The following is a 14,629-nucleotide window of genomic DNA, read 5'->3' on the forward strand; positions in this document are numbered from 1 at the left end:
CAAAATTTAGAGGGCTCCAGGGAGGTACAGAGCGAGAACTGCGGGGAACGGAGAAGGAGTTGGAGGACTTCATGCATAGGAGAGGCACCTCTAGGGAGGATGGGATCAGGATGAGACAGCTACAACAAGCTAGTAGTGAACACTGGGACAGGCTATGTAAAATAAGCTATAAGAAATATGTAGAAATACAGCATTGCGGGGGGGAGACAAGCCGGGAAGGTTGCTGGCCTGGTTATAGAAGAGCGAGGCACCTCGGTCGATGATCAGGGAAATTATGAGAGGGAGGCTGGGTCCTGGATACCCAGGGGGGAGTGAATGAAGAGTTCCGGGACTACTATAAAAGTCTCTATGAAGACCCAGGTGGAGCGAGGGACCAAGAAATCCAGGAAACGCTGGAAGATATAGGCTTGCCCACCTTAGATGATGTAGAACGGGCAGACCTGGACGCCCCAATTACATTAGAAGAACTTGAGGTAGTGATTCAAAACCTGCTCACTTGTAAGGCTCTGGGTTCAGATGGGCTCCCAAGTGAATTCTAAAAAAACCTACAAACAAGAACTGCTTCCCCCGTTGCTGGCTATGCTGAATGAGGCATGTGAGCATGGTAGGTTGCCAGAGTCCCTACGAGAGGGGGTGATCATTCCGCTTTTAAAGCCGGGTAAGCCTAGCACAGATTGTGGGTCATACAGACCCCTATCAATGCTTAACCAAGATAGCAAAATCCTTACGGCAGTGCTGGCAAACAGGCTTAAGCGAGTCATTGGTAAACTGATACATCCTGACCAAACATGCTACGTCCTTGGTCGGAACATAACTGATAACCATAGAAGACTGCCTCATATTATTGATCAAACAAAGGAGGACTCGGGTGAACTGGCGATTGTCTCGCTTGATGCGGTTAAGGCCTTTGATTCAGTAAGATGGCCCTGGCTGTTGGCGACTTTAGAAGGCTATGGAATGGGGCCGGGGTATCTCAGGTGGGTCAAGATGTTATACAGTGCTCCTATTGCAAGGGTCAAAACGGGTGCTACTGTCTCAGACAGATGGCAACTTAGCAGGGGCACTAGACAGGGCTGCCCCTGGTCGCCCATGTTATATATATCGGCGTTGGAACAATTGGCCGTCTGTTTTAGGCAACAATATGGGGAAATACGGATCCGCACTGCAAGCGGTTCGCATCTTATCTCATATGCTGATGATATACTCTTGTATCTGCATTTCCCAGAAGAGAACATACAATACATCCTGGAGATGATGGAATGATATGCTATCCTCTCAGGCATAGCGGTAAACCCCAAGACATCTAGTGTGTTCCCCTTGGGGAGATATAGATTTGCCCTACCTAGGGGCCTGCCGATATTGCCAATACCCTGGCGAACCAAGTCGTTCTGATATCTCAGAATAGACATATACCACACGACAGGAGAAGAACATAAACACAATACGGCAAAGGCAGTAGAAGGCATCAAAAATAGCATGGGATTTTGGTCCAGACTACCCCTGGCCATGATGGAGAGAGCTGCTCTACTTAAGATGGTAGTCCTGCCCAGACTGTTACACTTTTTTGTAAATATCCCGCATGTGATCCCTAGGCACTTCTTCGCTAGTCTGGCCACCCTGTAGACATATAGCAGGAAGGTGAGGCACTGGAATTCCAGAAACTAATAGAGGTCACTGGGGTGCATAAAGGGCAACATATAACCTACTCCAGAATGGTTAAACGAGTGCGAGAAAAGTGGCCAGCGGTGGTGCTTACAGAACAACCGGATGCCACTATGGAGATGATATATGACATCTCGGAGGGTTGTCATGAGATATCCCGCATATATGAGCTGCTGGGGTCCAAGGTGGGGAAGGAATTGATCCAATTGAGACAGCTCTAGGAGGAAGAAGTGGGAGAGCCCATGTTGGATGGGCTATGGGAAAGAGCCCAAAGATATCATAAGAAAGTGCCCCGGAACGCAAGGCTCCAGCAGATCCAATTATATGTCATCCATAGAGCATATCTGACCCCCAGTAAGATGCCAGGTTTGGGGGCCGGACGACTCAGATGCCCCAGGTGCGGGAGGAAGAAGCCGGGATGTAACATATGTTCTGGGCTTGTCCTGAGGTGGGAAGATTCTGGTCAGAACTAAAGATACGCTTGGAAGGTAAAGGCATTACGCTGGAGGTGGAGTCGGCCTGGGCATGAATGCTGGGGGGTTTCCCTAAACCACGTAACCTGAGGCACATTAGCAAGGTGAAAGACCTGGCATACACATCCTGGACAAACTGAGGATTGCAATGAGCTGGAAGGCAGCCCATACACCAAGGATAGAGTTGTGGTGGGATGACCTCATGAAATGGGCAGAGGCAGAACCGGCTGCTTGGTTCGAAGCGGTCAGCAGGGGAGGAGAGGAGGAGGTAGGACCGCTAATCGAATCGAGGCAGTTGGTGGCGACCATGGTGAGCCCCCCCCCCCCAGCCAGATCACAGTGATGATGAAACGGATTATATGATGATGATAGACCCGCCTGAAGAAGTACAGGCTGATGACATGGGCACAGTGGCTCAAGTAATGAGGGCGGGAGGGAGCGGAACTGAAGAATGTAATTTGTAATGCTACGTTGTTAAACTTGAATGTGGCAGTCCCAATTATTGTAATGTTTGGTGTGTTATAAAATAATAAAAAAAAGAAACCGAGGGAACGAGCGACCCAAAAGCAAAGAAAGGGTGCGAGCGACCCGAAAGCAAGGAAAGGGTGCGAGCGACCCGAAAGCAAGGAGAGGGTGCGAGCGACCCGAAAGCAAGGAGAGGGTGCGAGCTACCTGAAAGCAAGGAAAGGGTGCAAGCGACTCGAAAGCAAAAAGGGAAAGGTGCAAGTGTGCACAACAAAGTGGGAAGTGTGCAAGAGCCACAGTAAAGAGAAAAGGAGCAAGAAATAGGTGCAAGTGTGCAACAGTTCCACAGTAAAGCGGGAAGAAAGTATGGAAGGCATGGGAAGTGTAAAAAGGGGTGCAGGAAACCCCAACACAGGAAAGTTAAGATACTTTCAGGGGACTTAAGTTAAGAGACTTGTGAAAGTAGAAAAAACGGAGAGGGGTCATTCATCAGAGTGGTCGTGCTAAGGAAGCGCAAAGAGCCTGGCATTCTCAGAAATCTCTGATACTTCCCCTGAAAGACATGTAATTAACAAAGGGCGCCTTCTGACAAGCTGAACTTTTGTGTTTCAAAAAAGGGGCCTAAGCTTGTGGCAGGGAACCCTGAGAGGCCCAACAAAGTTGAATACTTATTTTGATACAGCGAGGGGAATGGAACCCTGAGAAGCCTATAATGAACTGTGTTGCATTCTGTTTGAAACTTAGAAACATGTAAGCTTGGGGAAATGTTGCAAGAACCCTGTGGAGAAGGTTTCATGAATAACCTTTTTTGATTGTACTAATTTGTATGACATTGGCAGAACTTCACCTGGTGGGAAAACCACCTGAAACCAGCATTAATATTTCTTTTTGGAACCACTGTTTTTCTTTTAGGAAGACTTCCTACCACATTTTGTCAAAGAGTGAGGGCAAGCATAGGTTTAGACAGCCAGATTTTTATTTTGGACTTGCAGACATCAACGGCCCTTAGAAACATCAGTTGAGGGAACAATCCCTTTAGAGTTAGGTCCAGTTAGGTATTACACCAACCCACGGAACGTCATTAATTAAAGGTTTTCAAACTGTTGCTTTTGAGTCTACGTCTCTCTTGATACCATGCCTGTCTCACAGAACCCTGAGACTTGATAAAATGTCATGCTGGCTTGAGGACGGAGCCCACAAGACCCTTTCTTTGCAACTGTATTGCACTGAATTGGGGAAGAGAACCCCAAGGGTTTGTGGAACTATTTTGAACTTGAGAAAGGTAATCTCAAGACTTCTGTAGAACTTTATTGAACTTGGGGAAAGGAAGCTGAAAAGGAGGCAAGGAGCTGGAAGAAGCTCAGAACTTTGTCTTGTTCACCATTTCTTTAATTGTTGCCATCCCTACACATTGTTTATCTTCAGTTGTGAGGGCAAGGATAGGTTTTGGACACATACAGATTTTTAAGTTTAACATCCTGACTCAGACTATCCTTAGTTTCTTTAGGTAGGAAAATCCCACCTTAGCATAGTTCAAGTTAGGCATTCAACCATCCTGACATTTAAGTTAAAACACAATTTTTATTTGAACTTTGAATCTGTTGTCTGTGTCTTGCTTCATGATGCCTTCACAGGACACATCCACTTATTCCAACCGGGGGGATTGGATCTGACGGTAGGTGATCTGTTTTTGCTTCAAGAGACTTGGCTCGTTAATGAACCGCTCCTGGATGGGTACAAACTTTTCCTAAACCCAGAAATGTATAAAGGAAAGGACCGTCCATCGGTAGGACTTCGGATTGGGATTACAAATGTCATTGGTATAGATGCAATGGAAATAGTTTGTCCTAAGCACTTTATTCACGCAGTCCTGGTCTCTTGGAACAAAATAATATATGGTAAAAGGCCCCAACATTATAAATATGTACTGGTATCCGGTGGCTGTGTCCCTCCGGGTGATGAAAGAGGCCCTGTCGCGATTGATGGAATGTATGGTTACTACATTTTCAGCCATGGATACATTGATTGGAGGGGACTTTAATTGGAGTTGTTTTCAGGAGGAGGAGCTGTATGCGATGCTTAGGCCCTTGAAAAAGAAGTCCTTATCAAGAGGGAAAACATGGTTTGTTTTCTGGGATGAGTGAGATAGCCACAAGCTAAATGTAGAAGTGGTAGGTGATATTCTTCCCAACCCCACCTGTAAATTGGTCCCCCACGCCTCCTATACAGAGTACATCTTTACCTCAGATAGCCTTGCGTCTCATCGCACCTCCAAGTTAAAGAGTTTTTTTGAAAGTGACCAGATGTGTTTAAGATTTTTCTTTTTGATTAAAGATCAAATCCATGGATAGGGACTCTCCTTATGATACAATATAATCAGGCTGGAAATCGGTTGATTTGGAAGGGGTTCTTAGTGGATACATATACAGGCGGATTCATAAAATTAATGTGCGCTGAAAATTCCCGCGCAAGCGTGCAAATCGCAGTGCAAGTGCAAAAATCGCAGCAAAACCTGCGCACATCGATTCATGGAAGTCCGTGCGCTATTAAAATCCGGGTTGTGCGCTCAAAATCTGCGTGGCGCACGCCAGCGCACAGGTCATCTAACGGCGTGCGCTACGGCCACAGCGAAAGGGCACATAGCACGGCGCACATAACAAAAGTAGGCGTAACGCGGGTCGTGACACGCGGAATGGGGAACAACGTGTGAAAATGTGGGCGTCACGGGGGAAGTACAGGAGGCAAGTGCGCCGAACGCCCACACGCTCGCCTACAACACGTATTCATGGAATCGAATAGGGCAAACCAGCGCATGGGCGAAGACGCGCACAGGCCTAAACACGTCCGCCACACGAAGGCAGGCGGTAGCGTCCCTGTGCATGAAAAAAATGTGCGCCAAAATGTGCGCTAACAAAAAGCACGTATATACAGCTCTGATGATTGTCCCATACTGTGGCCCTCTAGGACAAATGACGTGCAAAGGGGTACGCGACAAACACGAACACCTGCTGTGTCAAAAATAGCGTGTGCATGTATTTCGGGGGTGCGTGGGAAGTTTCACATGCAATTGGCCTTGGGCAAGCGTGTAAATCTGGGGTCCGCAGGAAGTTTCACACGTGATAGGCCCTGTGCGAGTGGGGTGCGTGTATTCCTGGGGTTTGCGTGAAGTTTAACACACGATTGGCCTGGGTACGTGTAAATCTGGGGTGTGTGGGAAGTTTCACACGCGATTGGCCTTGGGCGAGCGGGGTATGTGTATTTCGGGGGTGCGCTGGAAGTTTCACACGCGACAGGCCCTGTGCGAGTGTGGTACGTGTATATCTGGGGTGCAGGGGAGTCCTACACGTGAATTGGCAGTGTGGGTCCTCCCAGGTGTTCCCTCTACACCCTCCACAGCCCCTGCAGGCATCCCACACCACAGGGGACTACCCTGCACCCCTGGTCATGTCCCGCAGGCAGCCCATCCACCATGGGCATGCCCCCCAGCCAAGCCACATGACACCTTGCACTACTGATCACCAACGCATTACCCCCTCCACACCCACCCCAAGCAGTGCAGGGCATCTGCCAGCAGGCCCCCACTCATGCCCCCTTGCACCGCCACCCCCCAGCACTGAGGGCCACCTGCCAGCAGGCCCCCACTCATGTCCCCTTGCACCCCCAGCAGTGCAAGACACCTTCCAGCAGGCTCCCACTCATGGCCCCTTGCACCCCCACCCCCCAGCAGTGCAGGGCACCTGCCAGCAGGCCCCCACACATGTCCCCTTGCACCCCCACCCCCCAGCACTGAGGGGCACCTGCCAGCAGGCCCCCACTCATGTCCCATTGCACCCCCACCCCCCAGCAGTGCAGGGCACCTACCAGCAGGCCCCCACTCATGTCCCCTTTCACCCCCACCCCCCAGCACTGAGGGGCACCTGCCAGCAGGCCCCCACTCATGTCCCACTCATGTCCCCCAGCAGCCCACTCCCCAGCAGTGAGGGGCACCTGCCAGCAGGCCCCCACTCATGTCCCCCAGCACCCCCACCCCCCAGCACTGAGGGGCACCTGCCAACAGGCCCCCACTCATGTCCCACTCATGTCCCCTTGCACCACCACCCCCCAGCACTGAGGGGCACCTGCCAGCAGGCTCCCACTCATGTCCCCTTGCACCCCCACCCCCAGCACTGAAGGGCACCTGCCAGCAGGCCCCCACTCATGTCCCATTGCACCCCCACCCCCAGCACTGAGGGGCACCTGCCAGCAGGCCCCCACTCGTGTCCCATTGCACCCTCACCCCCCAGCAGTGCAGGGCACCTGCCCCCACTCATGTCCCACTCATGTCCCCTTGCTCCCCCACCCCCCAGCACTGAGGGGCACCTGCCAGCAGCCCCCCACTCATGTCCCACTCATGCCCCCTTGCACCCCCACCCCCCAGCACTGAGGGGCAACTGCCAGCAGGCCCCCACTCATGTCCCACTCATGTCCCCTTGCACCCCCCCCAGCACTGAGGGGCACCTGCCAGCAGGCTCCCACTCATGTCCCACTCATGTCCCATTGCACCCCACCCCCCAGCAGTGCAGGGCACCTGCCAGCAGGCCCCCACTCATGTCCCCTTGCTCCCCCACCCCCCAGCACTGAGGGGCACCTGCCAGCAGGCCCCCACTCATGTCCCCTGCACCCCCACCCCCAAGCAGTGCAGGGAACATGCCAGCAGGCCCCCACTCATGTCCCCTTGCTCCCCCACCCCCAGCACTGAGGGGCACCTGCCAGCAGGCCCCCACTCATGTCCCCTTGCACACCCACCCCCCAGCAGTGAAATGGTGATCTCATGACACAAACCAAAAGTGAACTATGTACATCAACACATGTCTGCCACACGAAGGCAGGCGGTAGCGTCCCTGCGCATTAAAAAAATGTGCGCTAACAAAAAGCCTGTATATACAGCTCTGATGAATGTCCCATACTGTGGCCCTCTAGGACAAATGACGTGCAAAGGGGTACGCGACAAACACGGACACCCGCTGTGTCGAAAATAGCATGTATTTCGGGGGTGCGCGGGAAGTTTCACACACGATTGGCCTGGGTACGTGTAAATCTGGGGTGCGCGGGAAGTTTCACACGCGATTGGCCTTGGGCAAGCGGGGTATGTGTATTTCGGGGGTGCACGGGAAGTTTCACACGCGACCGGCCCTGTGCGAGTGGGGTACGTGTATATCTGGGGTGCAGGGGAGTCCTACACGTGAATTGGCAGTGTGGGTCCTCTCAGGTGTTCCCTCTACACCCCCTGCAGGCAGCCCACACCACAGGGGACTACCCTGCACCCCTGGTCATGTCCCGCAGGCAGCCCATCCACCATGGGCATGCCCCCCAGCCAAGCCACATGTCACCTTGCACTACTGATCACCAACGCATTACCCCCTCCACACCCACCCCCAAGCAGTGCAGGGCACCTGCCAGCAGGCCCCCACTCATGTCCCCTTGCACCCCCAACCCCCAGCACTGAGGGCCACCTGCCAGCAGGCCCCCACTCATGTCCCCTTGCACCCCCAGCAGTGCAAGACACCTTCCAGCAGGCCCCCACTCATGTCCCCTTGCACCCCCAACCCCCAGCACTGAGGGCCACCTGCCAGCAGGCCCCCACTCATGGCCCCTTGCACCCCCACCCCCAGCAGTGCAGGGCACCTGCCAGCAGGCCCCCACCCATGTCCCATTGCACCCCCACCCACCAGCAGTGCAGGGCACCTACCAGCAGGCCCCCACTCATGTCCCCTTGCACCCCCACCCCCCAGCACTGAGGGGCACCTACCAGCAGGCCCCCACTCATGTCCCACTCATATCCCCCAGCACCCCCACCCCCCAGCAGTCATTGGCACCTGCCTGCAGGCCCCCACTCGTCCCACTCATGTCCCCTTGAACCCCCACCCCCCAGCACTGAGGGGCACCTGCCAGCAGGCTCCCACTCATGTCCCCTTGCACCCCCACCCCCAGCAGTGAAGGGCACCTGCCAACAGGCCCCCACTCATGTCCCATTGCACCCCCACCCCCCAGCACTGAGGGGCACCTGCCAGCAGGCCCCCACTCATGTCCCATTGCACCCTCACCCCCCAGCAGTGCAGGGCACCTGCCAGCAGGCCCCCACTCATGTCCCACTCATGCCCCCTTGGACCCCCACCCCCCAGCACTGAGGGGCACCTGCCAGCAGGCCCCCACTCATGTCCCCCAGCACCCCCACCCCCCAGCACTGAGGGGCACCTGCCAGCAGGCCCCCACTCATGTCCCACTCATGTCCCCTTGCACCCCCACCCCCCAGCACTGAGGGGCACCTGCCAGCAGGCCCCCACTCATGTCCCCTGCACCCCCACCCCCCAAGCAGTGCAGGGAACCTGCCAGCAGGCCCCCACTCATGTCCCCTTGCTCCCCAACCCCCCAGCACTGAGGGGCACCTGCCAGCAGGCCCCCACTCATGTCCCCTTGCACACCCACCCCCCAGCAGTGAAATGGTGATCTCATGACACAAACCAAAAGTGAACTATGTACATCAACACATGTCCGCCACACGAAGGCAGGCGGTAGCGATCCTGCGCATTAAAAAAATGTGCGCTAACAAAAAGCCTGTATATACAGCTCTGATGAATGTCCCATACTGTGGCCCTCTAGGACAAATGACGTGCAAAGGGGTACGCGACAAACACGGACACCCGCTGTGTCAAAAATAGCGTGTATTTCGGGGGTGCGCGGGAAGTTTCACACACGATTGTGCCTGGGCGAGCGGGGTACGTGTACTTCAGGGGCTCGTGGGAAGTTTTACACGTGATTGGGCCTGGGCGAGCGGGGTACGTGTATTACTGGGGTGGGCGGGGAAGCACAGGAGGCAAGTGTGCGGAAAGCCCACACGCACGCACCAAAAAAGACGTGCTAATCCAGAAACATGTACGCCAGTAGGAAGCAGGCTTACGTGGACCCGCGCAGCATAAAAGTGCGCGCAAACAACAAGCAAGCTCAGACGCCAGGATGAACATACCGTTCCTAGCAGCAGTGGTCGTGGGATACCGCAGGAGGAGGAGGAGGAGGATAGTCAGGCCCAGAATTTTCACACCCAGAACCAGCCTTTTTGGCATGCCTGATGACCAGGTGTATGGGAGGTACAGGTTTCCACCTCACATAATACTCGACCTGGTCAGTGAGTGGGAGGATGACCTCACATCACCCACCCTCTGCTCCCAAGCACTCAGCCCCCTGGAGAAGGTCCTCAATGTACTGCACTTTTTGGCCACCGGATCATTTCAGCGGACAAGTGCCATAGTGGGGGGGTGTCACATGCCACCCAGTCGCGCTGCCTACACCAGGTCTTGGCCATCATGACTGCATGCCCATCAGTCTGCAGGCACATTTACTTGCCCAGAACACCTGCAGAAAGGCAGGCTGCCATCCAGGGTTTCTATGGGGTGGCACAATTCCCCAAAGTCCTAGGTGCCATTGATTGCACCCATGTGGCTCTACGTCCCCCCAGGGCATCAGAGCACATCTATAGAAACCGCAAGCACTGGCATTCCATCAACGTCCAGGTAGTATGTGATGCCAAGGGAATCATCACCTCAGTTTATGCCAACTATCCAGGGTCCACCCACGACAGTTTTATTTACAGAATGTCAACCCTAAACCGGGACCTAGAAGCTGGGCGGCATGGCGATACATGGCTGCTCGGTGAGTATAAATGCCACAGCACATGCATGCATGCCAGATACTGAGTAATGTCACAACCCTACTAATGATACCCATCACCACCTCCCCAGGTGACTGTGCCTATCCTCTGAGCACCCACATGATGACGCCAATTCGGAACCCCACCAAGCCACCCGAGGTAAGATACAACACAGCCCATATTGCAACCCAGGGCATAGTGGAGCGCACATTCGGAGTGCTCAAGTCACGCTTTCGCTCCCTTGACCGTTCTGGCGGGCAGCTGTTATACGGTCCCCCAGTAGTGTGCAGGATCATAGTGGCAGCATGTGTCCTGCACAACGTTGCAACACGCCGGCGCCTGCCGGTGGACATGGTGGTGCCCCCACATCCCCAACCACATGTACGCCCGCTGCGCATGGGAGGGGGGGGAACAGGGCACGGGGTGAGGCAGCCCGAACGCAGCTGGTGGCTAATTACTTCACTTAGAATCACACCCCTGTGGAGTGCACACAGCCCTGCCACATACCAGCTGATAATCGATGACACAAGGGACAGTGAACTGTCACAACCATACCAGCCTGAGATTGGTCACCTGGAAGTGTCACAATGTGTGCATCCCTACCTACAGAAACACCACCAATGCTGTGTCATCAAAAGACATGCTGCTAAATGCATTACTCCCTTGCAAAATACAACATGAGAACAGTGCCATGTCACCCAACCCCTCCCCAGCACCACCACCCAACACACCATGGCATGTCATGCTATGTGAGAGCAAACAAAGCAATACCGAAAACCTGACACAAGTGTCACAAAGTACAGTGTCCCTAATGGAAAGTGGCCACACACAATATGCTCCTAGTAATGTTGAACTAACAACACACATGACCAAATACTTACCAACAATACAATGCAGCTACACAAGCTCAAACATAACTAAAACATGACAGTACTAAATTAAAGTAGGCGTAGTCCTACAACCTGAATATGCCACCACATCGCCCCCTTCCAACTGTAGTCTTGCAGGCTTCAAAACTTGTCTGTGTACTGCATACAACATGAACTCCATCTCCAAAGTAGATGGCCTTGTGAAGACATGAGGAATGAACCTGCAAATTCAGAGCGAGACATGGAAGCAGAAGCATACATAATTCCAACATGCAGTGTACAATACAACAACAACATACACAAGGAATGTCTACACAGTATTGACTACAGACTGCCCACACAGCTCATGGGAGCCCAACATCACTGTGTACATCACTGTCTCTTGGTCACACCCTTTGCAAGCCCATGGAAACGGGTGTTAGGGAGAATTCTCAGTTTAGGCTGAATTTCCTAACCTAGTGAGTCCCCCAGCAGCTTTGCTGGATTTCTGGAGTTTGTTTTTTCCATCCTGCTAAGAGTGAGACTCTTTTTCTCCAACTCTTGGACATGAATGTGGTTAATTCCTTTAAATGTCAATGTGTTCTATGGGCTATGGGGTATTTTACTCCATAGGGTCTCATATGTTTTGCTATGTGTGTTACAACGCACCCTCCGTGCCGTAACACCGGGGCATCCTAGAGGACCCCCACCATAGACTCCATACCCGGGGACTGACTACTGTCCCCCCGGGCATGTAAAGTCACCATTGGCTTTACTAGACCTAAATTTACTAACAGAACTAGTACAAACCATCCTATTGTGGACGTACTAGTAGGGGTAATTCGATTACTCCTGGGTCTGTAATTCGAGGGGGCACTGTCCCGTCCCCCCTCGTCGAGTTTTGGCTGGTGGCAGTGGAAACTACTTGTTCTATTCGACCCGAATATAACCCTATGGGATTCTTCCCATTGTTGGAGGTTAATACTTTTTCTCGTTAATCTCTAACATACCACCGGTTTATTTATCTTAAATAAATCTATCGGTTGGTATTTTCTGCCAGAACTCGGTTTTTAAAATGGCATCTGTGTTCGTCTCTGTGAGTCCTAAACCAAAGGTTGAGCCCTTTGTTCCACTTTTGGCGGGCTTCTGCACAGAGGCCCTCCAAAGTGGTGCCATTCTGTCTGGGTACCACAGGGGGTGTGGGAGGGGTTTAGGCACCCTGGACTGAGTTGCCTTGCCAACTCAAGTCGCACTCTGGTGTGATTGGCCCAAGTGGTGAGCCACCCCGCTCACCACTTAGCGTGTTTTGATTGACAGCTAGGCTGAATGAATGGGGGTTTTCTGCATAAAAGCAGGGCTTTTGGGACTGGATCCTCAGAAGTCGCCACTGGACCTAAGAATCCGACGAGGGTAAAGCTGAGCCTACCTGCAACGACGACACCTCCGGTGGAGTCCTGCTGAACCGACTCACCACTTCCCAATGACAGAGGAGATCTGCCGGCTGGAGAGTCTTCTTCCCCTGACTGGTGGGAACAGCCAGTCCCCTTTGCTTTTTCTTCGTTCCAGGACGTAGTGGTCGAATTGCCCGTGCAGAGCACCCCGGCAACCGGATAGTCACTAGCCCCTTTACCGCGACCAAAAGGTGGTGCCTTGTGACGGAGCACTCCGCGGCTGGTCTCTTCCCTGGTGGTGCAACGATCTTCAACTTTCCTTCGATGACGAGATCATCTCTTCTCTTGGCAAAGCCCCGACGTGCATCCATCACCAGGAACTACTGCCCCCGCCGGAGCTGTCTCTCCACAAACAATGTACCGTGTCCGCCTGGCTTCCCTTGTGTCGGTTAGCGTGAGGTGTCTGAATCCTCGCCTATCCATTGGGTCGCCTACAAGTCTTCTTAACTTTCGGTTCTGAACTGGTCCCATCTTTCTATAAAAATTTGCGACAAAGACTCAAAGTGCATTTCCACTGTGATACTTTTTGGGACATATCGCCTTGCCTCTCTCCGAGTAGGCCTGGCCTCTGAACTTTGCGATCTACAGTAGACCCTGCCTTACTTGCCTTGCATTTGTTCGTAAAAGTGTTGGTACCGAGTTGATTTCATACCCTGCCTTTTCTCTCCCGTCCTAACGAATACTAGAGTGCCATCTATTTGTTATTGTTATTGTCATATTGTTAGGGGGATTGATTTACTTATAGTAATTGTGATTGAAGTTGTTTGCCGTATTAGTGCCAGAGTGTTTTCCATAGATGTGTTTTTATAAATAGATAACTATATATCTTTACACCGAAGCCTTGTTCCGCGTTTGCTTGCTCTACTGTGTAAATTGACCTATTTTGTATACTCCACATACTGCCTAACTCTTCTTGAGGGAAGTCTGACTGCTCAGCCACAGCTACCAAGTGAATCTTGTGGTACAGACTGCTACCAAGTGGGTTTACTGCCAAACACCTGTAGTCCTAAATCTTTTGCAGTGGTCCCAGAGGGAACTGCACAGGTTTCCGCCTAACAACGGGAAGCAGGAGGGGTGTGTGTCTCACGAACCCAAGCATCAAACCCAAACTCAGGACAAGCCTGCATGTGCCCAGCCGGAATACAGTGGATGCCCACGGGAGCCACACAAGGCAACACACTGTAAAAGAAAAATATCAAAAATGGCCATATGGGGGCCGGGGGAGGGGGGAAGGCCACCCAGGAGGTCCGAGGACAGGGTGCGCACCAACAGCCGCCTGTGTGGATGTTGGGAAAAAAACACCTCCATGGGATCATGGCCTGCACGGTTATGCCAATGTGGGAGAAATGCTGCTGTCGCTCTCATTACCCTCTGCTGCTGCCACAGGAGGTGGTGGTGGTGCTATGGGAGGCAGCCCACGCAAAGCCCTGGTATGGTCCTCCATGGCAGCAAGCATGCGTGTGTGGAAGGTCTCGTTCTGGAGGATTATAGTGCGGAGATCCCCATGCAGCACCTGACGTGATGCCCGGATCTCCTCCCGAGTTGCCTGCATCTCAGCTGAGAGCGAACGTGTGAGCCGCTCCAGCTGCTGTTCTGTCCTCAAGTTAGTGGAAGTCTCAAGGTCAACAAGAGTCTCCCTGAGGTGATGGAGTTCTACCCTCAGGACTTCCCTGTGGCCCTGGGACTCTATTGATATCGATTGGCGTAGAGTCTCCAGTGCCGCCGTCTGTCCCTGTTGGACGCCAACATGTCCTCCCTGTGTGATTGGCAAATGGAGTCTGTTGCCTGCTGTAGTAGCTCCATCTGCCTTTCAGGGGGGACAATGGAAGTGGCCACCCTCTCCATTGCTTGAGCCATCATCTCAACTGATGCTGCCTGTTGGGTTGCCATACCGTAAATGGATTGTTCCCATGCGTTATTGCCTGGTGGCGTACAGCCACCGCGTCGGCGGCCACCACACCTGTTTGGGGCAAGGCGATCTGTGCCTTGCTGTGCCGGCACTGCCTGAGGCTGCAGGACTGCATTCCCCCTCTGATCTGCTGGCCC

Source organism: Ambystoma mexicanum, chromosome 12 (assembly GCF_040938575.1).
Source record: "Ambystoma mexicanum isolate Mex_15411 chromosome 12, UKY_AmexF1_1, whole genome shotgun sequence".
Taxonomy (NCBI): domain Eukaryota; kingdom Metazoa; phylum Chordata; class Amphibia; order Caudata; family Ambystomatidae; genus Ambystoma; species Ambystoma mexicanum.